Genomic DNA, 20,935 nt, shown 5'->3' on the forward strand with positions numbered 1-20,935 from the left:
ACACTTTTAAGTTATAAAAAACTTTCATACTCATTACATCATTTATTTCACCTAATAATCAGTTAAGTATCATGTTCCCAACTTAAAAGATCAGGAAAGTAAGATTCCAAGAGAGGAACTTTCCCAAGATCACACCCCTGCTAAGTGACAGGAATGCAACTATATACTGCAGGCGCCTGACTTTCAACAGCTTCCTATATGGTTGTCTATTGAGGACATTTTTGCTACTGAAAGTAAAACTCATGAACCAGTAACATGGGCATCTCCCAGGAGCTCGTTAGAAATGTAGAATCTGCCTTTCTGCTGTGAGCCCCAGTGGCTGCTGCCAAAATGGGCCAGTTTATGAAACCTGGGAAGGTGGTGCTGGTCCTGGCCAGACGCTACTCCGGATGCAAAGCGGTCCTCGTGAAGGACACTGATGATGGCCCCTAGGACCACCCGTACCACCATGCTCTGGTGGCTGGACTTGACCGCTATCGCCAAAAAGGGACAGCTGCCGTGGGCAAGGAGAAAACTGCTAAGAGGTCAAAGAGCAAATCTTTCATGAAAGATTATAACTACAGTCACCTCATGCCCACAAAGTACTCTGTGGATGTCCCCTTGGACAAAACTGTTGTGAACAAAGATGTCTTCAGAGCCCCTGCTCTGAAACAACCCGATGGGAGGCCAAGGTCAAGTTCGAAGAGAGGTACAAGACCGGCGAGAACAAAGGGTTCTTTCAGAAGCTACGGTTTCACATCTTTTTTGCTTCGGTCATGAAAAAAGAAAGGAAGGAAGAAAGGAAGGAAGGAAGGAAGGAAGGAAGGAAGGAAGGAAGGAAGGAAATGTAGAATCTCAGGCCCCCTTCCAGACTGACTGAACCAGAATCGGCATTTTTACAGGATTAGCATATGATTCACAGGAACATTAAAATCTGAAAAGGAATGAAATAGATTACTTCATGAATAATTATTCAATGACTGACTGAATGACATTACCATTCAGTCATTCATGCAGCACATGTCTAGCAAGTACCTGGTAAGTAATACTTACTGAATGACTGTCACTTGATACTTTTAATTGATAAGAGCTGCAAATTTAACACAGTAGGCACAGCTCTGTCTATAGCTGTCTACTTGCTTAATGATTTTGACTGACTTCATAGCTCACGTCAAATGACTACTTGATTAAAAAAAAAGATTTTCCCCCCATTTTTCCAACGAAATTGACACTAGCATAACTGTTTTAAAGGTGAACATGCCTTTCGAACTGCTCCTTTCCCTTGATGCCTCCTACGTCTGCCTCACTGGCTATACACCAGGCCACTGCGACCGGACGTCATAGCTGGTACCCTTGAGAACTCATCACCAGAGTTACCATTGAGCAGATGCTCAGACAGAGTCACATGAATTAGTGAACCAGTAAAGCAACAATTTGGGGGAGGTTAGAGGATTATTCCAGATATTGTTTGCACAATTTCCCCCCCATTTACCTTATTTAATTAGTTAGATAGCTTTCTTGGAAAAAAAAAAACCGGCTAGATTTCCTCTTAATTTCTGTGTTCAGACAACTGATCTGCTGATTGCTGCTGTCACTGATTATTACTCCTGATTATTTAAATAACAACTCATTTTTTAGGACTTTGAAAAGGGGCTTAAAAGAGGTAATTACTAAATAAAGTTTAAACAGGCAAATATCATGAAGAAGACATTAAACTAGAAACGGAGGTGGATTTCAGGAGCATGGGGGAAAAACAGAAATAGAATCAGAATACTACCTCAAGGGGATGTAACCGATTAAGGTATCAAGCTTATTGTTCTCTATTAACAGCAGTGTTTTTTCTGGAATACACTGTATGCTGTTTCCTTTCTCTCTTTCATTCACCCCTTACTCAACTAGTTTTGCCTTCCAACCCAGTTATCTTTCTTTTTATTCAGAACCCACATAATCAAATGTACTTTGATGACTGTATCATTCTTCTTTTGCTTTAGTTTGTATTAATGCCAAAACTTGTATTAGTTATTTAACTTTATCATTACCTAAAGCACAGCATATCTTTGCTTCCTTCAAATAGATTATAACTAGAAAAAAAGCAACAAAGACTAACATTTTAGACAATCTGGTCATTCTGGAGGTTTAGAGGGTCACATGGATTGTTATATTCCACCAACAGACCACCAATCTAACAACAAGATGGTCTGAGCATTGAATCAATTATTCCATGGATGCTTTTGTTGCAATTGTTTCTATGGAGACCTTTCGTTCAGAATAGTCTGACCCTTGGTAGCTGACATGCCCAATCTTAATGGACCATTTACGTGGCCTCCACATTAAGAACTACATAAAAACCCATATTTCTTCATGCCTATGAAACTATGAAATCAAGGCTGTAAGATTTATTCCTGACAATCTACAGGCTTCTATTGCAATAGGTGTTATGTTGTATTAACAGAGATGCTGTATATCTCTAAACAGCTTTTTGTTATGGCACAATAAAATGTTTTATAACCAACAGAAGTTGCTGAATAACATCCAGATTTGGAATTCCATGTCAAAGTCCAGGAAAAGACATGAAATACATACTCCTTTAAGAGATGTAAAATCTGATTTTTACCTCTGCCACTGACTTCCCATTTGACTTAGAGAAATATAAAATCATAAGGTGAGGAGGTCATCTAAAGTTATCAAGTATAAGTATCTGTATTTTGTATCCTGCTAACTTCCAAAAGGATGTAATTGGCTTATAGATTGAAATGCCAGAAGAATTAGATGATTAAAAGAACACGGATACTACAATAATTTTTGAAAAGCTCTTCAATGCACTGTTGTCCTCACTAATTCCAGTATTTGGGCATTACCTTTGGCTCTGAGTTTTTGGGGGAATGAAAACAAAGCTAGAAATGTACTATCTTAAGTTCTCCCACCCAAATTTTCTAAGAAACTTGTGTACTTATTTATTTCGAAGGAGTCAACCCTGCTTCCAAAAGCCAGACAGAAAGAACTGAACATCGACCGTGATCAGTTGCCCTTGTTTCTGGGGCTGCCACGTGGTCTGACGAGATTTCATTCCTGGTGGAGATTTTATCCCCTTCGCGGGTTACGCAACATCGTAAGCCTGAGATCGTAAGGTTATGCTGTGTTTAGTTTACACGCCTGAACTTAGCCATTCTTCCCGAAACATGTCAGTTGTGCAAGGGTGGCTTGGCCTAGAGAAGTTTCACCCATGAGCGGGGCCACTACCAGCTCTCCTCCAAAAACCCCAGCCATCACAGAATCTTCTTTCTTTCCCTATGAATTTATTTTTGGGCCCCTCGATGACTTTTCTTCCAGTGACTCTTAATCACATTATTCCTAAGAGTAACACTGAACCTCAAATGAGTCTCTTTTCTTCTCTTTCCAGGAAGATTTTTGATTCTGTGGATGTGTAGCCACTTCCCCGCTAAGACTCAGCACTGTGTACCGAGAGAGGTTGGGAGAAGTGGTTTCTGGAGGCTTTGAAGGACCATATAAACCATCCCCAGGAAAACAAATGGCCAACATGTGCTTGTATGACAAACTTTACGGGTACCTCCAATCTGCCGAGGTGCTATTCTAGGCTCCCAGAAAACAGCAGTGAATAGATCTGACCACATCCTTCCAACCATGGAGTTTACATTCTAGGGAAAAGATGAACAAACACAAACATGGAGCTATTGAATGGCAGGTAGTGGTAGATGTTATGAAAACAAAGAAATGGGCTAGAGCATGAGGCAGGTTACTTCAGATAGAGTTGTCACAGAAGGACAATGTAACATGGAGCAAAGTGAGGGAGCAAGCCACGTAGATTCGGAGGGAAGAAAATACCAGAAAACGGCATGTGCAAAGCCCTGATGTCAGGCCATGCGTGGCAAGCTGAAGGAGCAGCAGGGAGGCCTATGTGTTTGAAGCAGAGTGATCAGTGAAGTGGTAGATGAGGTTGGAAAGACAGGGCAAAAAATGCAGAGCCCTGAAGACCCAAGTAAGAACTCTGGATTGACTTCTGCGTAAGACAGGAGGCCTCTGAAAGGTTTTGAGAAGACTGATACAATCTGCTTCAGGTTTTAGGAGAAAAACCTCTGACTGTTATGTGGAGACTCAAGTGTGGGACATGGGGAAGGAAGGGGTAACAATGGAAACAGAAAGAAAGCAAGGAATAGTTGAAAAAAAAGAGGGCAGTTAATGTGCCACTGGATTTAACACGATGGAGCTTATTGGTGACCTTCACAAGAGCAGTGTCATCAGACTGGTGGAGACAAAAGCTCCACCAGCGGAGCTGACTTGAAGATTCTAGTGGAATTCATTCATTCAATATGGCCTTTTTTTTTTTTTTTTTAATTAGGCAAGGACTACACTTCTCACTAGAGATACCATAGATTAATGACACACTGGTTATTTATCACCAAATAGAAAGGAGACACACATCAGATGATAAATTATAACCCAATATAGTCAACACATCTTGTTGGAATGAAACGTATAGCACAGGAGCGCATTCACTGTTTTTCATGAGTGTTTAACCCATCTCAAAACTGTCAGACTTAGAAAACACATCAAAACATGTTCTTTTCTCCCTCAATTTGTATAAGACATTTTTAAAAAGAGAACCTAAACTGTTAAATGGCTTAACACACAGTAGTCTCGCCTTTGAAAGATGGGTTTTCTTGCTTTGCAATTCTTGGCTATTGTCCCATCCCCTTCACACACAGGACTTATAAGGGGTGATGATAAAGGATGAAAAAGGAAACGAACTATGCTGAGCAAGGACCCTTACAAATCTAGGGCAGGGTGTTTATATCACCAAACAACACAAGAGCCTACTAAACCAAGCAAAAGGACATACTTGAGTGACCACACCGTAACTCCCTCAAATAAACACCGTGACTGGATTTACTGGACTGTTTCGTGTGTGCAAGGATGTGTGTGCATGAACATGTTTGCGTGGTCATACAACTGAGTAAGTGCAGCTGTGTTTATTCAATTACAGAACATTCCACACACATAGAGAGCACATGTGTGGCTATAGAGCATTCCGATTCATTCTTGGAAAGTGAGTAAGTAGAAGAACTGTACAACCCATGAAAACCAGCTCACACTCGCTTATATACACAAAATTACAGCTGAAATCACTGCTTTGAAACCTGAAACTATTGACTCAACTGGATAACTAGAGGTAGTCCATATAGACGCACTTCTGAGAACAGTCACACACTTGATTAAAGGGACTGGAAAATTATATTTAAATGAAAATATTAAAGAAACTGGGATTCTATGACACGGGAAAAAAGCAAAGTGTGATAACTTACCGTTTTGAAATATACAAAAGTTACACGACAGAAGACAAGAGCCCACATTTTCTGACAATAGGAGAGACACATATGGAATCAGATGCAGAGAATGTTGTCTTACAAAGGTGTGTCGAATTCTGAACTATGTTGCAAAAATGGAGACTGAGATCTTGTTCAAGTTCAACAGATATTTTTAACAACCATGAAAACATTGAAATTCTCTGTAGGAACTTACTGTCTTTTCCACAAAACCCTCTCCTCCTATCGTGGTGACACATGGAGAGTTTAGGGTCCCACGACTGCTGTGAAAGTAAGAAGCCCGGGCAGAAGAGAGAGAGCCGCCAACTTCAAACGTCCGTGAGTTAAGCTGAGCAAGCAGAGAGCTTATACATTGCTGGTGGCAGTATACAATGACACAAACAGCTGGGAAAACTACTTGGATCTTTATCAAGTTAAACATATATTTACCCTGTGACCCACCAATTCTACTCTCAGGCATTTACCCACAAGAGATATGCCCCCAAAGAGAAGTGTGCAAGAATGTTTACAGAAGTTTTATTCATAGCGCGTGGATAAACCAATTGTGATATGGTCATAGAATGGAATACTACTCAGCAATAAGAAAGAATGGACTACTGATGCATGCAACAAAAGGATAAATCTCAAAACTATGTTTTAAGTGAAGGAAACCAGGCACAAAACAGTATGCACTGTACAATTCCATTTATATTAGGTTCAGGAGTAGGTAAAATTAATCTATAGTGATGGAAAACAGAATGGTGGTTGCCTAGTAGACAGAGTGGGGACTGATGGGTAGGGAGCAAAAGATAGCTTTTTGTGATGATTGGTTATTTACACAGGAGTATACGTTTGTCATAACTTATAAATTGTGCACATAAAATTTGTGCTTTTTGTTTCATGCCAATTTTACCTCAATAAAGAAAATGCAATGGGTTTCTCTAGACAGATACCTAGGAGTGGAATTGCTGGGTCATAAGGTAGTTCCATTTCCAGTTTTTTGAGATACCTCCATACTGTTTTCCATAGCGGCTGCACCAATTTGCAATCCCACCAACAGTGCACGAGGGATCCCTTTTCTCCACATCCTCACCAACACTTGTTGTTTGTTGATTTATTGATGATAGCCATTCTGACTGGGGTGAGGCCACGGGGATACTAAAGACAGTTTAGGGAATATAATCAATAATGTTGTAAAGATTTTGTAGGGTATCCGGTGGACACTTGTCTCATTAGGGAGACCACCTCAGGGATGGTGTAGATGCCTGATCACTGCACTGTACACCTGAAGCTGAAGCTGAGCAATAATGAATGTCAGCTATAATTATATCTATATCTATTCACAAGAAGTGGAGAACAGCATAAGGAATAGAGACAGTGGAAATGCAATGGCTGTGTGCGATGTCAGAGGGGTAGCGGATGGGGGGAGGGGGCTTATCACTTTGTGAGGAGTATAAATGTCTAACTATTACATTGTTTTGTACACCTGAAACTAATAATAATAATTTAAAAACTCAAAAAAAGAAAATGCAATGAGGACAGCCGAATGGCTCAGTTGGCTAGAGCAAGCTCTCAACAATAAAGTTGCCAGTTCAATTCACGGATGGGATGGTGGGCTGTGCCCCCTTCAACTAAAGACTGAAAACAGTGACTGGACTTGGAGCTGAGCTGCACCCTCCACAAGTGAATTGAAGGACAACGACTTGGAGCTGATGGGCCCTGAAGAAACACACTGTCCCCAGTATTTCCCAATTAAAAAAATAAAGCAAGAAAATGCAATGACCAAAACCCTCCAACGACTTTTCATCTCACTTAGAATTAAATTCAACTTCCTTCCCATGGCCTCTGAGGCCCTCACTTTCTCTCAGACCTGACTTCCAATCAGTCTGCCCCAGGCACCCTGCTTTCCAACCTCAAAGGCCTCCCATATTCCCTGAAGGTGTACGCATGCTCCTGCCTGCGACCTTACATGGCTCTTCCTTCAGCTACGAGCTCTCCTCCTCTGCATCTACGTAACCAGCTCCCTCTCTCATTCAGTCTTTGCTCACATGTCACCGCATTAGATTGTGTTCCCTAAATACCCTTTTTAAAATAGCAGCACTTGCTCCCAACACACACACACACACACGCACACACACGATCTCATCACTCTTTATAACTTCTCCCTTTTCTTCATAGTACATATCAATCCCAGACAGTATATTATATATTATTCATTTTTTTTGTCTTTTTCTTCCTTCATATGTGAGAAATACTGCAGCCAAGACCTTTTTGTCATTCACTGATCTATCCCTTAGTGCCTAGAAAATAGCTGATACACAGATATTCAATAAACATTTGTTGGATGATCACATAGTTAAACAGAGGTTAGATAAGTGATAGCATGAAGGAAATACAAATATTAGTGGGGGAACAAACGCGACATTCCAGCCCTTTATTGTGGCGTAACACACCCCAAAACTAACGGCCGAAACAACAACAGCAGAAGTTCTGCTCACAGATCTGTGACGTGGGTAGGACTCAGCAGGAACAGCCGGACTCTTCCACGCAATGTCAGCGTTGGGGGCTCGACGGGGCAAAACAGGACGCATGTTCAAGATGGCTCACTGACACGTCTGCTGGGAGTCGCTGAGCTAGAGGCCTGGGCTCTGCGTCGTCTGGGCATGTGGCTGGAGTCCACGAGCAAGCATCCCCAGAGACAGGACGCTGCAGCATCCCTTCCACAGTATCGGATCACGTGAGCAGTCGCAGAGCCCAGACGAGGCAGAGCCCAGGGAGGGAAGAGAAACTCCACCACGTGATGGGATGCGAGCCAAGGAATTTTAGGGTCATTTTTTTACAGCCACCACACAAGGAGATCTTTTAGGTGTGTTCCACCGCCCTGGGTTTCTAATTCTGTGATTTGTTTTATTGCAGAGGTTTTTACATCTCACATGAGAAGTTACTTAACATTAAACTAAAGCCCTGTAGAATAACCACCAGCTGAAGTGCTGCTTATGTGCTAGATACACCGTGTTCAAGTATTCTATGCGCTACACCCTCATTTTGTTGTTTTTTAATTTAACAAATATCCATATAGTACTTACCTATATACCGGGCCCTGTTTTTGTTGCTTTAAGGATGAAACCTAATTTAATCCATGTCACCATCCCATAAATGAAGTGCTATTATGAACCCCATGCTTACAGATTAGAAAGCCCAGGCAAGAAGAAATGAAATGCCCTGAACAAAGTCACACAGCCAATGAGGATGGAGCCAGGATTTGAACGTGCAGTCTGATCCCATAGCCTGTGGCATTCTCTCCCTCTCCCTCCCTCTCTCTCATCCACCCAGCAATCCTATAAATGAGTACTACTGCTATCCCCGTTTGACAGAAGAAAAAAACTGAAACTTAGAGCAGTTATGTCACCGTCCCACGGTCTGTTTACCTACATGCTCCCAGCACGGTGCCAGTATTTTATTCGCTGCCTCTCATCCTCACAGCAACATGTCAAACCTGAGAATCAAAAGTGAAGTAACTTGTAGGTCACGTAGCTGGCCTCAGAGGTGGGATTCACATGCGTGGCCACAAAACCGGGCTTCTTCCCCCGGCAGTGCCCTCCTCGTCGCTGGCAGGGCAGTCAGGGAGGAACGGGACCGCTGACCCTGGAAGAACAACCCCTTCCGCACGGGGACTCCTGGGTAACTTCTAAGAGAGCTGGAACACAGATGCCCAGAGGTGACAAAGAGATCTACAGATTACTCGGACAGGTTTCTGGATGTACTGCTAGATTATAAATGCCAGCTCCATATTTTCTATCTCACTTAGAAAAGTAGTGCGACTTTCCTTTCTCTGCTCCAGGGTATAACCTGTTTTTCATTGCAGCCACCATCTTCAGCCCAACTGATAGAGGAGGAAGGTGAAGTGATGAAAGTCAACATCTACCCAGGGACCTCTTGTGGTTTAGTCAATTAATTGTTGGTCCTTTGGGGAGAGGGAAGTGGAAGAAGAGTGAGGAGCAAAGGAAGAGATGAGGGGGAAAAAACAAAAACCAACTAATCTCCCGAACCTGTCAGGATTCCTCTCAAGTTTTCCTATGACGATGTCCCCTGTGGCCCATTCGGAGCCATTTCCCAAGCCCTTTCCAGGTTTCTTTGATTTGAACATCTGCTTTCCTCTTTCTTCCCTGCACAGCCCTGAGCTTCCTGGATACATGGCAGTCAGCCTTTGATCTTCAGGCCCCTAGTTGGCGGCACGCTGTAAGTTATTCCTCCTCCAGTTAATTCTGGGCAATGAGGAAATCTACATCTCTTCCTTCTTCACTCTCTTTGTCACAAACCTCCCATCCAGGATGACATGAGGTGGACCAGCTCTCCCGCGGGGACGCCCAGAACGCACTGGTCCTGTATAAGGAACGGGGACATCGGGCTATACACAACCCAGTCCCAGAGGCATTTTGTTAATCCTATCCATCAACCATCCCAAAGAAATCAGATTATCAGCAAACACAAAGTTTAGTGTAAGTCCCAAGCATACTTAGGTTAGGTACGGCGATTCTCCGGGGTATTGGCACCGTCACCATCACTATCGTGACTCGGTTGCTGTCCACCACAAATTTGCTAGGATAGTGATCTAAGGGTGGGAAGAGCTGGAAAATGCATTAAAGACAAACTAATCTGGGGAAGACTAATTTGATAGTGAGAGGGCTAGCCTGCAGAAGCTTTTCCAAGTACACAATTATATTCTTTCTAATAATAAGGCTTATAAAATCATTCCAATTATCTATGTTCCTAAGAACCTTGGCATAATGAAGAGATAAAGATGATTTTCAGTCAAGTTTTAAGTGTAATTAAGTATTTTTTTCAAAATGTTTCCTCAAACCATTTGAATATTTCCAGCTGCTATTTCCATCACGTAACATTTGTATCCAAATTGTTTTTTAATGAATGAAGACAAAGGTGAATGTTAGACCATTTCTTAGGCAAATAATCATAAATTCTGAATAATGGAGATTTTATTGTACTACTTTTCTGCCCTCTGGGAAAAATCCAAGTAATATGTAAAGCGTTTCGTCTAGGGAATAGGACTTACGTCCTATATTTTTAAATTATTCATTATAAGTTTCCCAGAGGAAACCATGTCCTCTTACTGTTAACTCTTGACATCCAAGGGAATTTTTCATTTTGTGACTTTTCCATAGCCAACAGACACTTCCAATTACGTATTAGTCATGGATTCTCTTTATTCTACAGGATGTTTCTGGTAGCTATTTCCCACCTTCTAACTGGTATGGGAATTTCTGGAAACATTTAATGTAATATCAGACAAAACTAAACAACTAGAGTTTTAAGCATGTAACTTTCTGACTACGTGGTATTTAGAAGTTAGACATAGCATGCCCCGTTCCGGATAATTAAGAATAAACTGTATTAGCCTATCACTTAGAAGAGGGTCATAGCAAGTGAAGAACACTATTCCTGTTTATACAATGATTTGTTGGTGACCAAAGAAGTTAAAATATATGCACACAATCTTACATATCATAAAACACAGAACAATGTGTTTTGGGCTGAAGTACTAAAAATATAAAGAGACCCTGGAACCAAGAAGTTTGGCATTTAGATCCAGGGTTTTTTAAACTGTTCTATGGCCACTACATTGAGCTACGTTCCCAGAACTGAATAGAATCCAGGGACGAGCAGGAAACTGAGGCAGGAAGAGTCACGAAAGGCATTCGGAGGCAGAGGCTCTCAGTGGACTTGGGAGGCAGGGGAAGGAGGATGAAGCCGGCAGAGAGAGGGCAGCGTCTGTCCTGGCTGCGCTGAGCAGCGCCTGTCAGAGCAGACTTCCTCCCACTGGCAGATGTGTTCAGACCTTCTTTGAAGCCCAGAGCTGCCCTTGCAGGACAGGGGGTGAGCTGTCCTCACCCCTCCCAGGCAGGGGTTCAGCTTTGCAGACTCCATCATGTGCTCCTGACGGCCAAGGGCGATCTTTGAGCCCCAGCCCTCTTCTGGCTCCCCAGAGAGAACTGTCAGAGGGGTGTTCCGGGCCATAAAAAATGATCGTCTTCCTGGGGACTAGCTTCTTTCACCTGGAAAATGCAAGCATCTTTTCTTCCTGCAATCATTTGTCAGTGGGACAGGACCCACTGCTCTGCCCCACTTCACTACCTGGCCCGTGGAGCGCTGAGATCAGCTGCTAGCCTTGCTGTAGTCCCGCCTTCCTGCTCACTCCCCAGCAGCGTACAACCTACACACACACCTCTTAAGAGAGCAGCTCTCTGAAACAAACATTCCTCCACCTTTCCTGCCTACTTCCAATGAACCAATAAACCTAACAACTGGTGTTTACACAGCACTTACCTTCCAGGGAGCTCAGAGCAGTTTCCAGTAACAGACGCTAATCCTCTCCCAAGCTCTGAGTGGTAACAGGTATTAATACTATTCCCCAGTATACAGCAGAGGAAGATTGAAGTAAGGAACTCGGAATGGTTTGCTAATACCACCTGATCATTAGAAGGTTCGTTCAATCAAGTTGTTTTTTTTTCCAATTATGTCCTTGTCACTATGGAGTAAGGTATTTTCACATGTATTAACTCATTTTTGCCCAAATTTCCTCCATGATAATAATCACCTGAGGCTCTTGTTAAACAAACAACTTCCCCGGCCCCTGGCCAGGAACTTGGGAGTTTGTCCAGGTGACTTTTTCCCCCCTTTCTGTGAAGTACAGCATTCCAGATTGACTATTACCATTAAGGAGTTTGGGAAACACCATTTACTTCATTTAATTTTCACAGTAACCCTAAGTGGTATTATGTACCTTTACTGAAAAAGAAACATGTGATCAGTGTATCAATATAGAAGCCGAGTTAGGAAATCTCAATCAATTCAACCCTAACTCCCACAGTCAAGAGTTAACAGTTGGTTAATTTCTTATATTTCTTGGGTTTTCCCAGTCACACTTTCCCTCTTAAATAATTAAAACCAAAGCTATTCACCTGGGGTTTGAGCTACCATAATTTCCCGAAAATAAGACCTCACTGGACAATCAGCTCTAATGCATCTTTTGGAGCAAAAATTAATATAAGACCTGGTCTTATTTTACTATAATCTTACTTTAAGATTATAGTAAAATAAGATTATAGTAAAATATACTTATAGTAAAATAATACTATATTAAAATAATCTTATTTTAATATAATCTTATTTTATTACAATATAAGAACGGGACTTATATAATGTAGTATAATATAAGACCGGCTATAATATAATATGGTATAATATAATATAAAATATTAGTATAAGACCAGATCTTCTATTAATTTTTGCTCCAAAAGACGCATTAGAGCTGATGGTCCAGCTAGGTCTTATTTTCGGGGAAACACGGTGGAGACTGTTCCAAATGTTTTCCCTTTTCCAAAAACATGACATCACATGTACAAGTCAACTGTCTGAGTTTCCTCTTGAATTTTGCCCCATCCTCATTCTACTGTTGTTACATTCTCCTCCTTCTCCCTCGCTTTCTTCCTCTCTCCCCCACTCCCTCGCTCATTCTCACTCTTCCTCCTCTCACTGAGATACTTGCGAGTCTCCTTTCTCTGTCACCTGCTCCGTGACCACAATAGGTAGGTCTGCAAAACACCCACCCACAGCCCTAAAGACTTATTCCTGAGACCTTGTGCAGAATTTCTGTGATCTTCACACTGAAGAGGGACCATCTGTTTGTACATGACCCTGGTGTTCTTTTTCTTGATGGTTTCCTGGCTCGTCTCACCTGCAGACTGCCAGGCTAGGGAGTAGCCCAGGGCAAGCATGGCACTCACAAGCCACATCTCAGTGAAAAGTAAATCAGTTAATTCAGTTGCTCTTATGCAGTCCATGATAATTTAATGTCTGGTGTTATATAAATTCAGTGGTTATATAAATTCACTGGTACACTTGGTTCTCTTATCATGCTAAGCGAAGTAAGTCAGACAGAAGAAGCTGAGAACCATATGCTTTCAGTCATATCTGGGATATAAAACTGAAAGCAACAAATGAACAAGATAAACAAAAACTCATAGACACAGACAACAGCTTAGTGGTTACCAGAGGGTAAGCAGGGAAGAGGGTGGTAGATGAGGGTAAAGGGGATCAAACATATGGTGACAGAAGAACTGACTCTGGGTGGTGAACACACAATGCGGTAGATAGATGATGTATTATACAGAATTGTACACTTGAAACCTACATAATTTTACTAACCAATGTCACCCCAATAAACTTAATAAAAGAAAAGAAAGGAATGGAATGGAGAGAAAAAGGAAAGAAAAGAGGGGGGGAAAGCCCTGATTTGTAGTATTTGCAGATTTGAGTGGTGTAAATACCTTAACAATGCTTCATCTCAAACTACCAAAGATTTCAGAACTAGCTTAAAAGCCTCCTGAACATTTGCCCATCAGCCCTTGTAGTCTGATGTGAACGAGCTGCAGCACATCACTGTGTAAATCTGACCCCAGAAACAAAAAATTCACTTTCCCCAGACCCTCTCCTGCTCCCCGCGGCGTTTAGCCACTGCGACAGAGATCACTAACTATTCCCCAGACACATCGTGCCATCCGACCTCTACGCTCTTCCCCAGGCTTCTCCCTCACGTGGTCAAGGCCTCTCTCAAACGCTTCCTGTTCCCTGAATCCTCACAGCACCACACCTGTGACTCTCTAATTATGACGTTATATCTTTCGATCTTGTATTAGAGCTGCGTTTTTACTTGTGTTCCACACAATTACCGAGGAAGGCTCTGTCTGCACTGCCCCTGTATTCTCCTAGCACTGACACTGAAAGCCACATTTAGAACCATCTATTACGTAATTCCAATGCAGCAGGCACTGTTCTAGCCCGTAGGAGCAAAAACTTTGCGTTTGAAGAACAGGAGACCTTAAACTGAGGGTCGGCAGGAAAACTCCAGAATAATCAGTTTGTCTACGTAAGTTGACTACTAAAGCAATCTGTTTGGAACAAATTGATGACTTGACTAAGTAAACAGCTTCTATCCAGGGCCATTGGAACAATTAGTCTAGATCAGGGCTCAGCAAACTTTCGATTCTATAAAGAACCGAAAAGTAAATATTTTAGGCTTTCCATCTGTAAGGTCTCTACCCAAACTACTCAACTCTTCCATTGTACTGAAAACCTCAGTCTATGCCATCCATAAACAAAAGGAGCATGGCTGTGTGCTAATAAAGTTTTATTTATAAACACAGGTAGTGAGCCAGATTTGGCCCCCAGGTTGTAACTGGCCAACCCCTGGTCCAGATACTTGAAACCATTGATTTCCAAACTCATGTGACTGCTTTCGTTCATTTTCCTTTTGGTGTAAAGGTTCCTCTTCACTAGCTTGTAACTTCGCCCACTGTGATGTTCTTATTAATAATACTTGCTTAGGTCTAGGCTTTATTAGAGACAATCATCACTCTAAATGTAACTTAGCTCATCCACGTATGACTAGCACAGCCAATTTAAAAATCAGTGTAAATATAGGTTACACTGACTTTTCCAATGGTGATACAGCTTACTGCCAATGTGAAGTAAAATGTCCTTGCTAGAGAAGATACAGCTATTATTGAGATGCAATGGTGACTGTTGTCATGGTATTACCTATAGACAATATATTTAAGTTCCATGAAGGTTGACTGTATCTTTAATGAAGTACCTGAGTTCTTTTTTCTATGGTAAAATCAGCATATTCAGTGCCCACTCAGAACCAAGATTAATTGTTCCGTGGTTATAGATCATTTCTAGTGTATGACACCCCAACACCCTCAATGGACTGTTTTTTAGAAGGAGTCTGTATGGACAAAACCCTTCCCAAGAAAATGAATAATAACTGGTGAAACAGATTCCTAAAGGTAATGATTCCATCCATAGAAGCTGGAAAACTGGAGACGGTCATCACAAATGAGTTCCTCACTGTAGCTGCCACAGTAAATGATGCAGCTCTTGTCCTGGGTGCACCACTGACCTTCTAAATGGTTGTAACTTTGCCATGGAACCCTTTCTGCCTTCCCCAGGCATGGGTATAACTTAATCCTTCCATCCTGATTCTGAACTAGACGGCCTGACTTGTGTTCCTGGCTTTGCCACTACTGTGTGATCTTAGGCAGGGGGTTTGACCTCGCTGCCTCAGTCTCCTCAGCTGTGAAATGGGATCACTAATAGCACCGACGCAGAAAGACTCACAGCCATGCCCATCCAAGAGCAGTGGTTGCCAGCCTCAGCTCTCTGCCCTCCTCTGGAGCTTGTGGTAGAGGAGACGAGCACACCAGCTTTCTGGGGCACAATGAACCTCATCAGCTCCCGAGGTCTGCATCTCAAGACACCACTTCCATTTACACTGCTACCACCTCTGTGACTTCTTCTTTCCTTCCAATCTGTATCGAAGGTTCTTTTTAACCTTAGTACACACCAAGATTAAAACGTCAGCTGAGGGGAAAGTTCTACACACATTTAGACAAACTTTTCACTCCTCTAAGACTGACTTCTTTTAGTGACAAATAACACTGAAAAAAATTGCATTTCCATTGGATCTGGGTTATCTGGACAAAGCTTCGTTCCCATGTACATTTCCTACAGACTTTAATATCTCGCTCTCTAGATTAGTCTGCTAGGCCTACCATTAACAAAGTACCACAGATTGGATCACTTGAGCGAAAGGAATTTGTTTTCTCACAGTTTTGGAGGCGAGAAGTCCGAGATCCAGGGGTCAGAGGCTGGCTGTCTCCTGAGGCCTCTCTCCTTGACTTACAGATGACCATCTTCTCCCTGTGTCTTCTTCACATGCTCTTCCTTCTCTCCATCTCTGTGTCTCTTCTTATGTGACACCAATCACGTGGATTACGGCCCACCCTAATGACCTCATTTTAATTTAATTACCTTTTTAAAAACCCTGTCTCCAAATAGTCACATTATGAGGGATTGAGAGCTAGAACTTCAACACATAAACCTGAGGGGAGAGGGGGCACAAACTCATCCCATTACAGGTCGTAGCATGTTGCTAATGGTCAGGCAATGAACAGGACTTTTACTGGTCAGATAACATTATCCAGAAAAACAAAATGAGTAATAAACAAAACGGTGACGTGCAAGAGATGTTTGAGTAAAGGCTAAGTGTAAATTCCCCTTCTGGGGTGAGGAAAGCTTAGCTTCGGTCTGAGCGTGGGGCTAGGAGCACAAGCTGGAGAAGGGAGGCCGGGCCTTGGCTCTCCGGTGGACTTGCTGTGTGGCCGCAGGTAGCTTCAAGGTCCCACGTCTCAATTCCCTCATCAGCACAGGAGAGTGGGATATCATCTTTCACTCCCAGGGGCTGTGACAGTGAATTAAGGCAAAGGCAGTCTTTGGGGTCCCTTCATGAGAGGAGCTGAAATGCCAACCGCACAGGCCAGGTCGCTTAGCCATTCTTCCATCATTCCACCTTCTAGCAACAACTTCCCACACTGGGTTTCCAGCCTGCAGCAAATATTTTTGGAGGATGCAGAATGGCCCACTGAGATGTTCTGGAGCTGCAGCGCGCTGAGGGATCTGACTGTAAAAGCTTTCAGTTTGGCCTCTGCTGAGCTTCGAGCACAGGATTATGTTTTATTTTCACACTTACAGTTTAGGGCCCTCGGAGTCTCAACAAGTTCTCTCTGTCTTCCCTGAGGTTTACAACATCTGAAAACAAAACAAGTCTTTCCCTGCAGGCTTTTCTTGGGCTGGTTTTAAGCAAAAAGAAAAAAGTTGAGGGGATGAAGCAAGGAGAGAGCTGAGCCCTAAACTATCTGGTAAATGCGGGTACCATAAATGGTGTGACTGTCCATCCTTCCCCTTCTGTGGCTGTGTGAACAACCTGCCCCAGGTCCATTTCCTCTTGTGTATTTCAGAGGTTCCTTGGTGGAACTGTTCTGATGGCCTCGTGTTCCTTGGGGACCCTTCTGGGACTGAGACTCCTGAGACTATGACTCAAGGCCTGAACAACAGGACACAGCTGCCTTCCCTCACTCTTTCTCTGGGGGCATCATCCTAGCGTCTCGAGAGTTAAAATACAGAATGCCTTTTGGGGATCCCAATGCATTTCTAAATGATGCATTCGCCTCTTTCTTCCCCACACGATTTTCTTGTCGCTAATCCTTCCTGAGCTCATTTTCTCTTTTCTCCTCATCTCGTTTGGGTCACCAGACTTAGAACCCCAAACTTACTCTCTTTATGTATAGCCCTTGCTTATTGGAAAGAATTGGGGGCACAGAGAATTTAAGCACATGCGCTCCAAAGCCCGCTCTACCATATACAAGCAGTACGACCTCAGGTAAGACAATTTATTTCCTGAAGCTCTCTCACGTCTGTAAGATGGACTAACAATAACGACTGACACTTTTATTGTAAGCAGCTCATAAAATAATATATTTTAATAGTGCCTATGCTAACATATAAATAATAGTCTGGAAAGAGGCACACCTTATATTTGACTTCACATTAACCAGGCCCCTCAAACTTGAAAAGCCCCAGAATTCTAATGTGGAAAATAAAAATAATTATAACTACCCTGCCTTCTTCACGATTAACTAGGGGGATTATGAGAGGTGTATAAAGGAGCTTTACAAATTGGAAATCACTGGAATGATGTTAAAGTATCACTTTCCCATTGCTGCTTCTTCCCAGGGTGGAGGATGACAGCTCTGATCGGCCTGAGAAACGCCGCCGAGGGAGGAAGCAGAAGTCAGTAAGGGTGCTGCCCACTTGTCTAGTCCTTCTGGGAACCCCCTTCTCTCTCTCCCCCCCATACCCCCCACCCCGCTCCCTCCCTCAGAACAAAATGCTGTGTTGAAAGACTCTCCCTTTCTGTGTGACATGATTTCTTCCTGCACCGCAGGCTGTTTTCCAAAATGAATAACGGCCGTGCCATGTCTCTGATGAGGCAGAACACCGACACTAAATTGTGTCGTCGCTTCCCTCATGCCGTCAAGTCGCCTGCGGTGGCCCAGGAGCCCCGTTAGGGAATGGCCACCTTGGTAAGCTAGGCTGAGCCACAGCCTGTTGAATCCATTGCCCAGGTCCCTTGGCAGCCATTTACTATTATTACTTTCCCCCCTTTTCTTGGAATTGTGCTTCCTCCTGTCTCCATATGAAGCATGAGTGAACAGGGAGAAGGCTGGGAAGACAAGAGGCTCAAAACAAGAGCAGAAGATGATAATGATCTTATCACATTTGCAGAGTGCTTTGCCCTTCACAAGCCCCTTTAACACATATGGTTACATCTGGTTCCTACAGCATAAACGCAAGCACACTATTTCACTTCCATTACTCAGTTCTTCATCTGTAAAATGGGGGTAACGCCTACTGCAGAGGCTTGTGAGGATTGAAAAATAATATATGTAAAGGTCCAAAAGTGTGCCTGGAACTCAACCCTTCATTTATTTACAACAGTTATGGAATACCTACTGTTCTCAGATACTGGATGAGGCGCTGGGGATGCCAGGGAACAGGACACAGCTTACACCCCCGCCCCCGTGCTGCCACACCCTAATGGCAGGCAGTAAGCACACGCAGACGAAGATAGCGGACAATAGGAACAGAGAAGTGCGAATTGAGGGCAATGAATAATTTAGAGAGAGAATATAAAGATACATATATTTTTGTGATTCGGAGATCAAACAGTATTGGGGGTGAGGTGGGGAAGGGCAAAAGCAAGGATGATTCTCCAAGTGCTGAGTCGGGGGAAGGACTGTGTCTCCGGACAGAGAGACAGGACTGTGGAAGGAGAGACGGGCGGGTGTGTGGTCGGCAGCCTCCGTAATGGCTCCCAAAGACCCCACCTCCTGCAGTCCATTCCCTTCCCAGTGAGCCTTCTCGAACCATAAAGTTCCTTCTGCTTTTGGATTTAGCAAAAAGGCTGTTTTCCATCCAAAAATAAAGATTCCAGTTTCCTAAGGAAGCCATTAATTCATCATTCTTATTGATCCACTTGACAGTTCAGAGATCCTGTGTAATAATTACATGAAAAAAGGAGTTCGACTTCTTTCCATTCCTCAAAATAAGTGAGAAAATCACCAAGCTTAGCCTCTAGGGTCTTACTCTGATCTCCTCTGGATCCACGAGGGACAGTGTGCTATGGAGACTTTTTTCTTTTCTTTCATTGTGGTAATAACACTTAACGTGACACCTAGCTGTTCAACTGTACAACACAGTCTTGTCACCTGCAGGCCCCATGTTGTGTAGCAGATCTCTGTGCATAACTGAGATGTAACCCATTGATCAGCGACTTCCCACTCCTCTTTGCCCGCAGCCCCTGCAATGGTATATGCACCTATCCTGACACCATCCCGTCCCTGCAGAGAGAAGGATGCGGAGCGGGGCTGAGCCCCATGTGAAGCACGTTTCCACGCACCCTTGTCATAGGCAAAGCGAGCCCCAGGCACGAGGCCTTCCTCGACTCTGCCTCTACCCCGCTCCCACATTCATTCCACATGCACTGCACACGTACACTGTCGGGGCACCTGGGGTACAGTGGTCAATACCACGAATGGGGCTCTTCGTGAAGTCGAGACAGAAATACAGTCACCAAAAAACTACACTCCTGAATATGCAATTACGAAGGGTACGGACTATGACATAAATAATGGTCACTGTGAGAGACAATAATAGGGACAGAGGGAGAGCAAACACCAGAGAGGAAGACCTATTTAAGCTGAGAGGTGAAGGTGAGAGTACAGGACAAATCCCTCCAGGAGAAGTGACAGCATAAGGCCCCAAGGCCGGCAGAAACATGGGGTTAGAACAACAGCAATAGGGGCAGCAAGGATGGAAACGTGAGTAAGGTGAGCGTGGGAGAAGCTGAAGTCGTACACGGGCTCGAGGGTCATACAGGCTTTGACAGATTATCATGACTTGGAATTTTATGTTAAGCGCAACAGACAAAGTCATTATAGGACTGTAAGCATGAAAATAATATAGTCTAATTTCATTTTTTTAAAGACCCTGCTGGCTTAAGTGTGAAGGATGAAGTGAATGAAGGGAGAACGAGTGGAAACCCAGAGGCTGCTTCACAGGACGCGTCCACGGATCACGTGGGATGCGAAGGGCCGGACCAGGAGAGTGGTTGTAGTGACCAAGAGAAGTGGGTACATCAAGGTGCATGTTGGAGACAGAATCAGCCAGTTCTACGGACTCGGACGTGCTTCACCTGAGAAGAGGGATTCACGGTTTCTAGCTCACAAAAGAGACTCACTTCCATGGGCACGCTTTTCCTAACCATGCCTAGGATCGAGCTTGTTAGGGGAGAGAGCAAAAACTAGCCTCATCTTTTCCGCTTCTGAATTCTCTCCTTCTCTGAGCAGATGTGAGGATCAAGCCCCAGCTCTGTGGCTTTTGGATACAGTTGTCTTCCCTCCCTTTTAAAATCCTCTGAAATAATTCCAGAGACGACTCCTGAAACATTCCAATGGTAAATGTGTGTACTTACATCTAACCGGAATCCTTTATGTGAAGGAGGTTAAATCCCAGTTTCCGGTTGGGAAATGGCTTTCTACTACCGAACAGGGAGAAGTGTGATGTTTTTGCAGAAACCTCAGGACCTCCCTTTCTCACCTTCTCCTCCGCGGCCTCTGTGCTCAGAAGCCACTTTATCTGCCACGTATGGGATAGCA

At 43.3% G+C, this 20,935-nt stretch overlaps 1 pseudogene; it reads left to right on the top strand.

The window, feature by feature from the left end:
* The first annotated feature begins 330 nt into the window (after window positions 1-330).
* Window positions 331-18,286, top strand: LOC109446787 (large ribosomal subunit protein eL27; annotated as a pseudogene).
* Window positions 18,287-20,935: the final 2,649 nt, after the last annotated feature.

Source organism: Rhinolophus sinicus, linkage group LG14, assembly GCF_036562045.2.
Source record: "Rhinolophus sinicus isolate RSC01 linkage group LG14, ASM3656204v1, whole genome shotgun sequence".
NCBI lineage: Eukaryota > Metazoa > Chordata > Mammalia > Chiroptera > Rhinolophidae > Rhinolophus > Rhinolophus sinicus.